Raw genomic sequence first — 15,427 nt, forward strand, 5'->3', positions numbered from 1 at the left:
AGATAAGATTAGAAGGGAAACAATAAATTGGGAAAACATTTTTACAGTCAAATGTTCTGATAAAGGCCTCATTTCCAAAATATATAGAGAATTGACTCTAATTTATAAGAAATCAAGCCATTCTCCAATTGATAAATGGTCAAAGGATATGAACAGACAATTCTCAGATGAAGAAATTGAAACTATTACCACTCATATGAAAGAGTGTTCTAAATCACTATTGATCAGAGAAATGCAAATTAAGACAACTCTGAGTTACCACTACACACCTATCAAATTGGCTAGAATGACAGGGAAAGATAATGCGGAATGTTGGAGGGGATGTGGGAAAACAGGATCACTGATACATTGTTGGTGGAATTGTGAATACATCCAGCCATTCTGCAGAGCAATTTGGAACTATGCTCAAAAAGTTATCAAACTGTATATACCCTTTGATCCAGCAGTGTTTCTACTGGGATTATATCCTAAGGAGATACTAAAGAAGGGAAAGGGATGTGTATATGCCAAAATGTTTGGGGCAGCCCTGTTTGTAGTGGCTAGAAACTGGATGCCCATCAGTTGGAGAATGGTTGGGTAAATTGTGGTATATGAATGTTATGGAATATTATTGTTCTGTAAGAAATGACCAGCAGGATGAATACAGAGAGGCTTGGCGAGACTTACATGAACTGATGCTAAGTGAAACATGAGCATCACCAGGAGATCATTATATACCTCAACAACGATACTGTATGAGGATATATTATGATGGAAGTGGATTTCTTCCACAAAGAGATCTAAATCACTTTCAATTGATCAAGGATGGACAGAAGCAGCTACACCCAAAGAAAGAACACTGGGAAATGAATGTAAATTGTTTGCATTTTTGTTTTTCTTCCCAGGTTATTTTTACCTTCTGAATCCAATTCTTCCTGTGCAACAAGAGAACTGTTCAGTTCTGCACACATATATTGTATCTAGGATATACTGTGACATATTTAACATGTATAGGATTGCTTGACATCTGGGGGAGGGGGTGAAGGGAGGGAGGGGAAAAGTCGGAACAGAAATGAGTGCAAGGAATAATGTTGTAAAAATAATTACCCAGACATGGGTTCTGTCAATAAAAAGTTATAATAAAAAAATTACACAAAAAAATAATTCTTATAACCTCACACTTTGGCTATTGTAATAGTTTGCTGGTTAATCTCCCTGCCTTAAGTCTCTTCCTGTTGCAGTTCATCCTCCATTCATCTTTGAAACTGCTTTTATTCACAACACAGTTCTGACTATATTATATTAATATTCAGTAAATTCCACTAACTTCCTATTATTCCAGGAATAAATGTAAAATTTTTGATCTGAATTTCAAAGAGTAAACTGACCCAATTCATTTTTTTTTATTTAATAGCCTTTTATTTACATGATATATACATGGATAATTTTACAGCATTAACAATTGCCAAACCTCTTGTTCCAATTTTTCACCTCTTACCCCCCCACCCCCTCCCCTAGATGGCAGGATGACCAGTAGATGTTAAATATATTAAAATATAAATTAGATACACAATAAGTATACATGACCAAAACGTTATTTTGCTGTACAAAAAGAATCAGACTCTGAAATATTGTACAATTAGCTTGTGAAGGAAATCAAAAATGCAGGTGTGCATAAATATAGGGGTTGGGAATTCAATGTAATGGTTTTTAGTCATCTCCCAGAGTTCTTTTTCTGGGCATAGCTGGTTCAGTTCATTACTGCTCCATTAGAAATGATTTGGTTGATCTCGTTGCTGAGGATGGCCTGATCCATCAGAACTGGTCATCATATAGTATTGTTGTTGAAGTATATAATGATCTCCTGGTCCTGCTCATTTCACTCAGCATCAGTTCATGTAAGTCTCTCCAGGCCTTTCTGAAATTATCCTGTTGGTAAACTGACCCAATTCATAAACTGACCTCTTCCTACCTTCCCAAACTTCTGACACCCTTTCACTCCCTTTTTTCCCAATGATATTGGTCTCCTTGTTATTCCTTCTAACACAAGACATCTCCCTACTCCAAGTGTTTTTACCACTTATCCTCAGTGCCTTCAGTGATCTCCCTCCTCTCTGCAGCTCCTGGATTCTGTGATTTGTTTCAAGCCTGGGCTAAAATCCCACCTTCTGAGAAAAGTCTTTTTCTAATCTCTTTAATCTTATACCTTCATTCTAAAATTACCTCCAATTTATCCTAGGTATATCTTTTTTGTTCATAATTATTTGCATGTCATCTTCTGTACTTGATTATAAGATCCTTGAAAGAAGAGTTTGGTTTTTTTTTTGCTTTTATATCCTTAAACATTTAACACAATGCATGATACATAGTAAGTCCCTAATAAATGCTGGATGACTGATTGATGAGCTGGTGAGTTTTATTGATCACTTCAATTATTTATTCTCCTTCCTTTATAGTTGAGGTCTGTCAGATAAGGCAAAAACTCTGCCAGTGAAACATCTTATCCTCTTGTATTTACAGCACATAAGACTGAGTTTAAATTTAAAAGTATGTTCCATCAGAAATTTCTCTCCTTATTTATAAACAAGGGCCCCTATACTTACCTCCTAATAAAGAGAAGTGGTTAGACTATATCCTACCAATCATTTGATTCAATATTTCAAGTTTTATAACAGAATCTTGTAAGACATAAAGCAATATTGCATTAAGTGACAATACCACTAATTGAAATGTGAAACGGACTTCACTGAAATACAAATGGCTTATACTTACTGCTCTGGTAGTCAATGCCTTCAATTCCTGTTCTTGTCACTTGAACCTTTTAAACAATTATATCAGGCCATCTATGGTGATATTATGAAGAAGTAGTTTGCTTTGTGTACTAGGAAATTGTCTGAAGTACTCTTGCAGTCATGACTGGTAGGGAGGAGGTTATAAGTTGTTCATAATGACTTATAACATATCTTAGGACAAAGATAACTGTTCTCACACAACTTGAAAGACCTTGAGTTAAAGGTACCAGATGTGGCTTTGTACCCATAACCTTTGTACTAGTAAGCTCTCTATTGTTGTTGATGTTATTGTTGCTGTTGTTGAGTCATTGTTGTGTCCATCTCTTAATGACCTCATAAACCATAGAAAGATTTAGAAAGATTCCCATGTCTAGAGCTTTCAAAAACATCTCAGAATAATTACTAAATCAGAAGTGCAACCTAATTTATTATCTGAATCCCAAATTATCAAGAATTCCTGCCTCAGGGAAAAAAAATTGATACACACCTCTTCCTCTTAACACTAAAGAAAACTGCCAAAAGACACAAGATAATTGCATTTGGGAAACTTAAGCATAACATATTCTTGACTTGTCTCTTTGCTGGTCAGCATTCCAGCAAAGAAAAGATATGTCCATACCAAGAATGTCAAGGGGTCTCCAAATAATGTAGTTGTATTCTCACCAAACTAAGAGATTCACCTATGTCTGACTTATTCTGGAAATAATTCAAATTATTTCAGTGCTGTGAACAATCAGCTATCTACCAAGATTCAATTTTTTAAAAAATGTCTTTTAATTTTGTAAATGTCCTGAGGGCTCATAGACTCAAAGAGATGAATACATCTTAGTGGGCCTCAAGCTCAAAACTTTCACTTAAAAAATAAGGAAACTGAGTAACTTGACCAGAATCACAAAGCTCAAAAATGTATGAGGAAATATTTGAATCTAGACTTACTGATGCCGTGTCCAAAATTTTGCCTATTATTACTACATTGCCTCTTTTAACACCAGCTCCAGAAGCTATGATAATGATAATGCAACTATTCATAATTTACTTTACCTGATCTCTTTATCTCTTTGAGTTTTTTCTGTTGTTAATGTATCCCACCAGGCAAAACTCGAAAAGCAGTCCTCTATCTCTGACATAATGGCTAATATCAGAGTATAAAGAATTGTTTTTTAATTATTATTAAAGCTTCTTATTTAAAAACATATGCATGGGTAATTTTTCAACAAAGAGCCTTGCAAAACCTTTGGTTCCAAAATTTCCCTCCTCTCCTAGCTAACAGGTAGTCCAATACATGTTGAATATGCTAAAATACATGTTAAATCCAATATATGTATACATATTTATATCGTTATCGTGCTGCACAAGAAAAATCAGATCAAGAAGGAAGAAAAAGAAAAACTGAGAAAGAAAACAAATGTAAGCAAATGACAACAGAGAGAGTGAGAATGCTATGTTATGGTCCATGATTTTCCCACTGGGTGTAGATGGCTTCTTTCATCACTGAACAAGGGGAACTGGTTTGAATCATCTCATTGCTGTTTCATCAGAAGCCACATCCATCAAAACTGATCATCGTATAGTTTTCTTGTTGCCATGTATAATGATCTCCTGGTTCTGCTCATTTCACTTAGCATCAGTTCATGTACATCTTTCCAAGCCTCCCTGAAATCTTCCTGCTGGTCATTTTTTTACAGAAAAATAGTATTCCATAGCATTCATATACCATAATTTATTCAGCCATTCTCCAATTGATGGGCATTCATTCAGTTTCCAGTTTCTTACCTCTAAAAAGAGGGCTGCCACAAACATCTTTGCACATGTGGGACCCTTTCCCTGTGTAAGATCTCATTTGGGATATAATCCCAGTAGAAACACTTCTGGATCAAAGGATATGCACAGTTTGATAACTTTTTGAGCATAGTTCCAAATTGCTCTCCAGGATGGTTGGATCCACTCACAGTTCCACTAATAATGTATCAGTGTCCCCGTTTTCTCACATCCCCTCCAATATTGGTCATTATTGTTTTCTGTCATCTTAGCCAATCTGACTGGTATTTAGTGGTATTTTAGAGTTGTCTTAATTTTCATTTCTCTGATCAATAGTGATTTGGAGCACCTTTTCATGCGACTACAAATAGTTTCAATTTCTTCATCTGAAAATTGTCTATTCATATCCTTTGACCAATTATCAATTGGAGAATGGCTTGAACTATTATAAAATTGAGTCAATTCTATATTTTAGAAATGAGGCCTTATCAGAACCTTTGGATGTAAAAATGTTTTCCCAGCTTATTGCTTCCCTTCTAATCTTGTCTGCATTAGTTTTGTTTGTACCATTTTTTGACTTAATATAATTAAAATTATCTATTTTATGATCAATAATAACCTCTAGTTCTTCTTTGGTCACAAATTCCTTCCTCCTCCACAGACCTGAGAGGTAATAGTTTATTTAATATAATAGTTAAAAGCCACAACTTTAGCAAAGTTGCAGGATACAAAATAAATCCACACAAGTAATGAGCATTTTTATACATCACTAACAAAATCCAACAGCAAGAGATACAAAGAGAAATTCCATTTAAAACAATTGTCAAAAGGATAAAATATTTGGGAATTTATCTGCCAAGGGAATGTCAGGAACTATATGAACAAAACTACAAAACATTTTCCTCACACTTTATTTGTGTGGAAAGTGTTTTGTAGTTTTGCATTATTTTTGTATCCTGCAACTTTGCTAAAGTTGTGAATTACTTCTAGTAGTTTTTTAGTTGATTCTCTAGGGTTCCCTAAGTATACAAATATATCATCTGCAAAGAGTGATAATTTGATTTCCTCATTACCTACTCTATTTCCTTTCATCTCTTTTTCTTCTCTTATTGCCAAAGCTAGCAGTTCTAATACAATACTGAATAATAATTGAATAGAATTGATAGTGGACAACCTTGTTTCACTCCTGATCTTATTAGGAATGGTTCTACTTTATCCCCAATACATATGATGCTTGCTCGTTGTTTCAAATAGATGCTACTAACTATTTTAAGGAAAAGGACATTTATTCCTATATTCTTTAGTTGTTTTTTTTTTTTTAAGACAAATGGGTGTTAGTTTCATCAAATGCTTTTTCTGCATCTATTGAGATAATCATATGTTTTTTATTCATTTGGTTATTGATAAAATCAGTTATGCTAATAGTTTTCCTAATATTGAACCAGCCCTGCATTCTTGGTATAAATCCTACTTGGTCATGGTATATTATCCTGGGGATAATTTTCTGTAATCTCTTGGCTAATATTTTATTTAAGATATTTGCATCAATGCACATTAGGGAGATTGGTCTATAATTTTCTTTCTCTGTTTGTAATGTACCTAGTTTAGGTACCATAAAAGGAATTTGGTAGGAGTCCTTCATTCCCTATTTTTTCAAATAGTTTATATAGTATTGGAGTTAATTGTTCTTTAAATGTTTGGTAGAATTCACATGTAAACCCATCTGGTCCTGGGGATTTTTTGTTATGGATTTGATTAATAGGTTGTTCTATTTCTTTCTCTAAAAGGGACTATTTAAGTAATTTCTTTCCTCTTGTCAATCTGGACAATATATATTTTTGTAGATATTTCTCCATTTCACTTAAGTTACCGAATTTATTGACATAAATTTGAGCAAAATAACTCCTAATTATTGCTCTAATTTCCTCTTCATTGGTAGAAAATTCTCCTTTTTCATTTTTGAGACTAACAATTTGATTATTCCTCTTTCCTTTTTCTAATCATAATAACTAAAGTTTTATTTATTTTGTTGTTTTTTTTTATAAAACCAACTCTTAATTTTATTCATTAATTCAATAGATTTGTTTTTTACTTTCAATTTTATTGACCTCTACTTTTATTTTTAGAATTTCAAGCTTGGTATTTGATTGGGGGTTTTCAATTAGTTCTTTTTCTAGCTTTTTTACTTGCAAACCCAATTCACTGATTTTCTCTTTCCCTTATTACTACTTTGGCTTCATCCCACAAATTTTGGTACGTTATCTCATTATTGTCATTCTTTTGAATGAAATTATTGATTGTATCTAGATTTGCTATTTCACTCATTCATTCTTTGGGATGAGATTATTTAGTTTCCAATTACTTTTTTAGTCCATTTTCCCCTGGCCTTTTATTGAATGTAATTTGTGTTGCATCATGATCTGAAAAAAATTCTTTCACCAGTTATTTTCAGCATTTGATTTTTAAGTCTTTATATCCTTATATATGGTCAATTTTTGTATAAGTTCCATGAATTTCTGAGAAAAAAAAGTGTACTCCTTTCTGTCTCCATTCATTTTTCTCCAAAGATCTATCATACCTAATTTTTTCTAGTATTCTATTTACCTCTTTAATTTCTTTCTTATTTATTTTGTGGTTTGATTTATCTAGTTCTGAGAGAGCAAGGTTGAGATCTCCCAGTATTATAGCTTTGCTGTCTATTTCTTCTTGCAACTCTCCTAATGTCTCCTTTAGGAATTTAAATGATACCCCATTTGGTGCTATATGTTTAATATGGATATTGTTTCATTAACTATGGTACCTTTTAGCAAGATATAGTTTCCTTCCTTATCTCTTTTAATTAGATCAATTTTTGTTTTTGTTTGATCTGAGATCAGGATAGCTATCCCTATTTTTTTTTTACTTCACCTAAAGCACAACAGAGTTTGTTCCAGCCTTTTACCTTCACTCTCTCTATATATATCTCTGCTATAAATGTGTTTCTTGTAAACAATGTTGTAGAGGGCCAGAACTCTGGAGAAGTATACTTGAAATTCAATGGAGTTGATGAGATAATGGTTCTCTAGTTCACATATATCTATTATGATATAATGATGTAATCACTTTAGTTTGATATAACTCTAATTTGATATAATATATAATATAATAATAATCACTCTAATTTGATATAATGATGTAATCACTGTAGATTGACTTATATAGTCTTAGATAGACTCGGTATACTGTAATGAAGTAATTGTAATAAAATTGTAATAGGTATTTAAGGGCTGAGAGAACTGGAGACAGAGTCAGACTCAGATTGAGATTGATTGAGACTGGCAGACTGGCAGACTGCTGGAGGAGACTGGCTCAGGCTGAGACTGGGTCAGACTATGACAAACAGACTGTGAAGGAGACAGACCATGAAGGAGACAATAAAGACTTTGGACTCTATTCTTGTCTACCTTTGTGGTGACTGTCCTGCTGAAGCCAAGGCCCTCCCAGAGGACCTCTAGAAAGCTATCCCAAATATTACACAATGTATTGTAGGATTCTGGCTTTTAATTCCGTTTGCTATCTGCTTACAAATGCTTCACATTTACAGTTAAAACTACTAATTCTGTATTTCCTGCCATCTTATTAACACCAAATTGTACTTTTCTCTTTCATTTTCCCCATCCCTCCTCCCCAGTATTTTATTTATGTGTACTACTTGCCTCAAGCAGTCCTTTCCCTTTAGAGATCCTTTCCTTTTTTTATACCTTTCCCCTGCTATCTCTGTTTCCTTTCTATTTAGCTTACCTTTTCCCCTTTCCCCTTTCCTTTCCCACTTTTCTTTAAGGTGAGAGAAGTTTCTTTGTGAAACCAAGTATATCTAATATACTTTCCCTTGAGTCAGATCTAATGAAAGTAAGATTCACACAATATTCATCACCCTCACTTCTGGTCTTATCATAAAAAATAAATAAAAATAAAAATAAATGGAATTCACCAATTTCATTGAATGTCCATCTTCTTCCCTGAAAGAAAATGCTTGGTTTATCAGGATAATTTATTCTTGGCTGCATTCCAAGTTCTTCACCTTTTGGAATATCATACTCCAGGCCCTGTGATCCTTTAAAGTGGAAGCTGCTAGGTCCTGGGTAATCCTAATTGTGGTTCCTCAGTATTTGAATTGTTTTTTTTTTTTCTAACAGCTTTTAATATTTTTTCCTTGGTCCAATATTTCTGAAATTTAGCCACAATATTCCTTTGGGTTTTAATTTTGATGTCTCTTTCAGGAAGTGTTCAGTTAATTCTTTCAGTGGCTATTTTACCTTCTGATTCTATGACATCTGGGCAGTTTTCCTTGATGATTTCCTGAAAAAATAGTGTCGAGGCTCTTTTTTTCATCATGGTTTTTAGGAGGTACAATAATTCCTTAGATTGTCTCTCCCAGAGCTGTTTTCCAGGTTGGTTGTTTTATTTATTTGTTTGTTTTTCCAATTAGGTATTTTACATTTTTTTTATTTTTTATTTTTTTTTTTGTTTTACTTGACTGAATCTTATTGTCTCAACTTGTCATTCATTTCCATTTGTTCAGTTCTGAATTTTAGTGAATTATTTTCTTCATTTACTTTTTTTACTTCTTTTTGCATTTGTCCAATTGCATTTTTAAATGAGTTGTTTTGTTTCACAAATTCCATTTTTTAAAGAGTTTTTGTCTTTTTTCTTTTTCACAAATTCTGTTTTTCTGGGAGTTGTTTTTTTTTTTCCATGTTATCAGATCTATCTTTTAATGAGTTATATGCCTTTTTCAAACCTTTTTGCAAAATTTTCATTTCCTTTCTCCATTTTTTCTTCTAGCTCTCTTTTCAGATCCTTTTTAATTTCTTCTAGGAGATCACTGTGTGATGGAGATCTGGTTATATCACTTTGTGGGGCTTCATTTGGAGATGATCTGCTTTTAGTCTCCTCAGGGTTTGAAATCTGTTCTTCTCTTTCACCATAAAAGCTGTCTATGGTCAGAGTTCTCTTTACATTTTTACTATTTTTTTTGAAAGTTAAGGTCTGAGTTTTTAAGGACTCCTTCATTTAGGCATACAAAACATTTTGCCTGATCACTTTCATTTTGCATATATCTCACATATTTGACTTTTATATGAATGATCGCATCAAAAATTTACTGTTGGAGAGGACTTTAAAGGCCACTAAGTTTAACCTCTTCATTTTACAGATTAAGAAACTATAACACAGGCAAGTTAAGTAATTTACCTCATATCACACAATTAACCAATGTCTCACGCAGAATTTGCACGCAGGTTTTCCTCACTTTAAGTTTCCTCTTTTTATCTATCATACTGGAATTCTTTATTTGAAATGTCTTTATGACATGAAACTTGAAGTATAAAATACACATCAAGTAGTGCCTACTTTCTTTTTATTGTCTTCTAAAAAGCAAAGAAACATCATTTCAACTATTCTGTTTAGAAAAATATTTAAAGACTATTAGATTATAAGAACTTAAAAACAAGAGAAGATTTTCATAAAGAATTTTTCATAAGAAAATGTAAGTGGGAATTTACATAGAAAAATATATCCAATCAATATTTTCTAAACCTTTATGCCTCTGTATAAATACAATGTTAAAAATACTTACTTTTTCTTTCCTTTCTTCCTTTCCTTCTTTCCATTCTCCTTTCTTCTTTTTTCCCTTGCTTCCCTCCCTCCTTTCTTTCTTCCCTTCCTCCTTTGATTCCTTTCTCTGTCTTTCTTTTTTTACTCCTTTTTCTTTCTTTTGGTTTTTTTTTTTCATTTTTCCCTTTCTTTCTTTCCTTCTTCCCTTCTTCTTTTCTTCATTTTTTCTTTCTTCTCAGCCAGAGGCTATATACATGCAGACACTAAGGTCAAAATTCTGATAAAATTTCTACCATTAGGTAAAATACCAAAACATCATTTTTTTAAAAAATCAGATGAAGTAATATTTGATTTTGTTATGTTTTCCAAATTATAAATTTCTTGCTTTTTAAATTATAAGTAATTTGGCATAAATTAAATTTTTAAGAATTGAAGCATTCAATTGAAGAAAATTCAGCTTTGGTCTCATTTTTCACCTAAATAATTTTTATGTAAAAATATTGATTAAATAACAAGGAAATGTGGATAAAGGAAGGAACCAATTCATATTAATGTGGATTCCACAGAATCTAAAGAATATCCTAACCTACAAAAATTTCTGTCTAAACATTGAGTTCTATAAATGTATCACAATGATTAGCATGACACAAAAACATAATGATGATTATACCAATTACAACTTCAAAAATTTTATGGAACTATAGATATTTTTAGATTTAGGCCTAGAAGGGATCTCTGTAACCTCCTTAGTGTATTCCTCAAAAGGAACAGATTATAACCTAGCCATGTCCTAAAAATTACATTACTTCCAGAACAGATATAAACTCCATATATTTAATACAGTCCTGGTCATCTTCCAGCTTTATTCCTAGTAATATCATTTTAAAATTCATACATCAGTTTGGGTCTATGATAGCAGAGTCAACTCGTGGTATCTTCAACATTATTAGTGGAGAAAGTGACTTGCTATTATAATGGTAATAGATTTTTTTAAAAATGCTTGTCTTCCATTCTATCTCAATTGCTTTTAAAATATATGGCTTAATTGTGATTTTTGTATAGTTATTTTTCCCTCCAACATTTCTCCCTGTTTTGTGGAACAATGTAACTTAGTGTTTCCTATTTTCTTCTTCTACAAGTAAACTCATATCTTAAGTTGGTTTATTGTTATATCTCTCTGCATAGCAAGGAATCAAATATTTTCTGTTTAGGGTGGTTTCTAATGTTTTTAATATTGTTATGGAAATTGATTTATATCAGTTAAATTTCTTAGAAAATAATATTTGTCTTTATCAATATGTATTCTTTTATCCACTTACCATTTTAAAAAAAGCCACATCATGTAAAACAAAGTAGGTTGGAAATATTTTATTATCAAAAACATATTCTCAATTTTATCTTTTTTTTTCTAAAGGAAAATTATATGACTTTACATAGACAACTGACTTGAAAATGATTCACAGAGTAATCAGTCAATTTTTGTTTGTTAAGAAATAGGCAATTTCATTTTTGGTAATTTTATTTGCTACTTGGTATGTCTTTTTAAAGAAAGTGATCAAGATATGTAGGCATAAATTGTATTTGTAGTTTACAAACCATTTGCAATTAACATTTATGCATATAGTTTTCCACTATAATTTTATTGAGTTCCTTTGTGTCATTTTTTTTTACTTTGAAATTAAAGAACGTGACAATTTAAATTGAATTGTAGGTCTTTTTTTTTTTTTTTTTACTATTAACTTTCTTTATTTTTTTTTTATTTAATAGCCTTTTATTTACAGGATATATACATGGGTAACTTTACAGCATTAACAATTGCCAAACCTCTTGTTCCAATTTTTCACCTCTTACCCCCCCCCACCCCCTCCGCTAGTTGGCAGGATGACCAGTAGATGTTAAATATATTAAAATATAAATTAGATACACAATAAGTATACCCGACCAAAACGTTATTTTGCTGTAGAAAAAGAATCAGACTCTGAAATATTGTACAATTAGCTTGTGAAGGAAATCAAAAATGCAGGTGTGCATAAATATAGGGGTTGGGAATTCAATGTAATGGTTTTTAGTCATCTCCCAGAGTTCTTTTTCTGGGCATAGCTGGTTCAGTTCATTACTGCTCCATTAGAAATGATTTGGTTGATCTCGTTGCTGAGGATGGCCAGGTCCATCAGAACTGGTCATCATATAGTATTGTTGTTGAAGTATATAATGATCTCCTGGTCCTGCTCATTTCACTCAGCATCAGTTCGTGTAAGTCTCTCCAGGCCTTTCTGAAATCATCCTGTTGGTCATTTCTTACAGAACAGTAATATTCCATAATTTTCATATACCACAATTTATTCAGCCATTCTCCAACTGATGGACATCCATTCAGTTTCCAGTTTCTAGCCACTACAAAAAGGGCTGCCACAAACATTCGTGCACATACAGGTCCCTTTCCCTTCTTTATAATCTCTTTGGGATATAATCCCAGTAGTAACACTGCTGGATCAAAGGGTATGCACAGTTTGATAACTTTTTGAGCATAGTTCCAAACTACTCTCCAAAATGGTTGGATTCGTTCACAACTCCACCAACAATGAATCAATGTCCCAGTTTTCCCACATCCCCTCCAACAATCATCATTATTTTTTCCTGTCATCTTAGCCAATCTGACAGGTGTGTAGTGGTATCTTAGAGTTGTCTTAATTTGCATTTCTCTGATTAATAATGACTTGGAGCATCTTTTCATATGACTAGAAATAGTTTCAATTTCTTCATCTGAGAATTGTCTGTTCATATCCTTTGACCATTTTTCAATTGGAGAATGGCTTGATTTTTTATAAATTAGAGTTAATTCTCTATATATTTTGGAAATGAGGCCTTTATCAGAACCTTTGACTGTAAAAATATTTTCCCAGTTTATTGCTTCCCTTCTAATCTTGTCTGCATTAGTTTTGTTTGTACAAAAACTTTTCAGTTTGGTATAATCGAAATTTTCTATTTTGTGATCAGTAATGATCTCTAGTTCTGCTTTGGTCATAAAGACCTTCCCCTTCCACAGGTCTGAGAGGTAAACTATCCTATGTTCCTCTAATTTATTAATAATTTCATTCTTTATGCCTAGGTCATGAACCCATTTTGACCTTATCTTGGTGTACGGCGTTAAGTATGGATCAATGCCTAGTTTCTGCCATATTAGTTTCCAATTTTCCCAGCAATTTTTATCAAACAGTAAGTTCTTATCCCAAAAGCTGGGATCTTTGGGTTTGTCAAAGACTAGGTTGCTATATTTGTTGACTGTTTTATCCCTTGAACCTAATCTATTCCACTGATCAACTAATCTATTCCTTAGCCAATACCAAATAGTTTTGGTAACTGCTGCTCTATAATATAATTTTAGATCTGGTACAGCTAAGCCACCATCATTTGATTTTTTTTTCATTAATTCCCTTGAAATTCTTGACCTTTTGTTTTTCCATATGAACTTTGTTGTTATTTTTTCTAGGTCATTAAAATAGTTTTTTGGGAGTCTGATTGGTATAGCGCTAAATAAATAGATTAGTTTAGGTAATATTGTCATCTTTATTATATTTGCTCGCCCTATCCAAGAGCATTTAATATTTTTCCAATTGGTTAGATCAGACTTAATTTGTGTGAAAAGTGGTCTGTAATTTTGCTCATAAAGTTTCTGATTTTCCCTTGGCAGATAGATTCCTAAATATTTTATATTATCAGTAGTTACTTTAAATGGAATTTCTCTTTGTAACTCTGACTGTTGGATTTTGTTAGTGATATATAAGAATGCTGATGACTTATGTGGGTTTATTTTATAACCAGCAACTTTGCTAAAGTTGTGGATTATTTCTAATAACTTTTTAGCAGAATCTCTGGGGTTCTCTAAGTATACCATCATGTCATCGGCAAAAGAGTGATAATTTGGCTTCCTCATTGCCTATTCTTATTCCTTTAATCTCTTTCTCAGCTCTTATTGCTATAGCTAGCGTTTCTAATACAATATTAAATAGTAACGGTGATAGTGGGCAACCTTGTTTCACTCCAGATCTTATTGGGAATGGTTGCAGTTTGTCTCCATTACATATGATGCTTACTGATGGTTTTAATGAATTGTAGGTCTTATTGAGCACTTATTAAAAGTTTCTAGTTTTGAAAGCAGAAATTGGCATATTATCTGCCATTACTTTCATGGCAGCCTTTTTGTAAACTTATTATAAGCCTTTGAAAATATATTAGTACAAATTCCCACCATTCTTTTATTTTCTCCTTCTAGCATTATTTGTCACTAATTCCTCTTTATTTGCATTTTTTTTGTCTACAGTGTCTTGTTTATTTCTTTGATTGTTGCCAGGAGTATATACACCCAGAAAATAAAGAAGTTGACATTTAGCTCACTAAATAACCAATATTTATAGACAGTCTAGAATATGTGTGACTCAGCACACAGATATATCTCTTTTTACTCCATTCTGCTATTCTTATTGCAAAAACTATAGGAGTCACACAGAAATAAAAGCCATTTTATATTTTCCTTCATTTCATGTATTACCATATTGAAAGCTTTCCACACTTAATGGTTAACCCCATAGTGCTGTGCCTTTCCATATTTAATTAGACTGATCTTCAGAAATCTGACATAGATTGTCTCCTGGGACATTCTTAAAGTGTCTTCAACATCACAGAATCTACCAGAGCATGTGCTTTATATAGCCTTTGTGATGGACATGAAATAAAATTCAATATTATCACGAGTATAAAAAATGCTGAAAATTATTCCTATCCAAATAACCATTTTTTCAATTAAAAGTCATGTGTAAATAGGTTATTGTAACAGCTGTATATATGTAATCCATTAAAATTGTATTCAGATGTAGTTGTTGAGATAAATTTTAAATGACTATATTTTGAGGGGAAAGTTGTCCTGCATAATATAGTATACTGAACATATGTGTGTATCAATATATATTAATGCTTACTTATAAGCTGCTAGATTTTTAGTTTTATAATTTCAGATTAGTCATATAAAATAAGTTAATTATCCAAAAAAGACTAAAGAAGTAATAAGAAAATGTGAAGAGAAATATCTTGATAATGATTACATATTGAGATTCTGAAGATTTTCTGCTAATAGTTAAGCATACCGGTTAGTAAAATACCACAAGCAAGATAATTTTTTCTATATTGGGAGCATAGAATCAAATGGAAACATTTCTTATAATGAATTCTGGATCATGGAGTAGTAATTGGTATCTTAGCAAATATATTCAAATGGTTGAACAAAAAAACTATGGTCTTAAGAATTT

Source organism: Sarcophilus harrisii, chromosome 3 (genome assembly GCF_902635505.1).
Source record: "Sarcophilus harrisii chromosome 3, mSarHar1.11, whole genome shotgun sequence".
Lineage (NCBI taxonomy): Eukaryota > Metazoa > Chordata > Mammalia > Dasyuromorphia > Dasyuridae > Sarcophilus > Sarcophilus harrisii.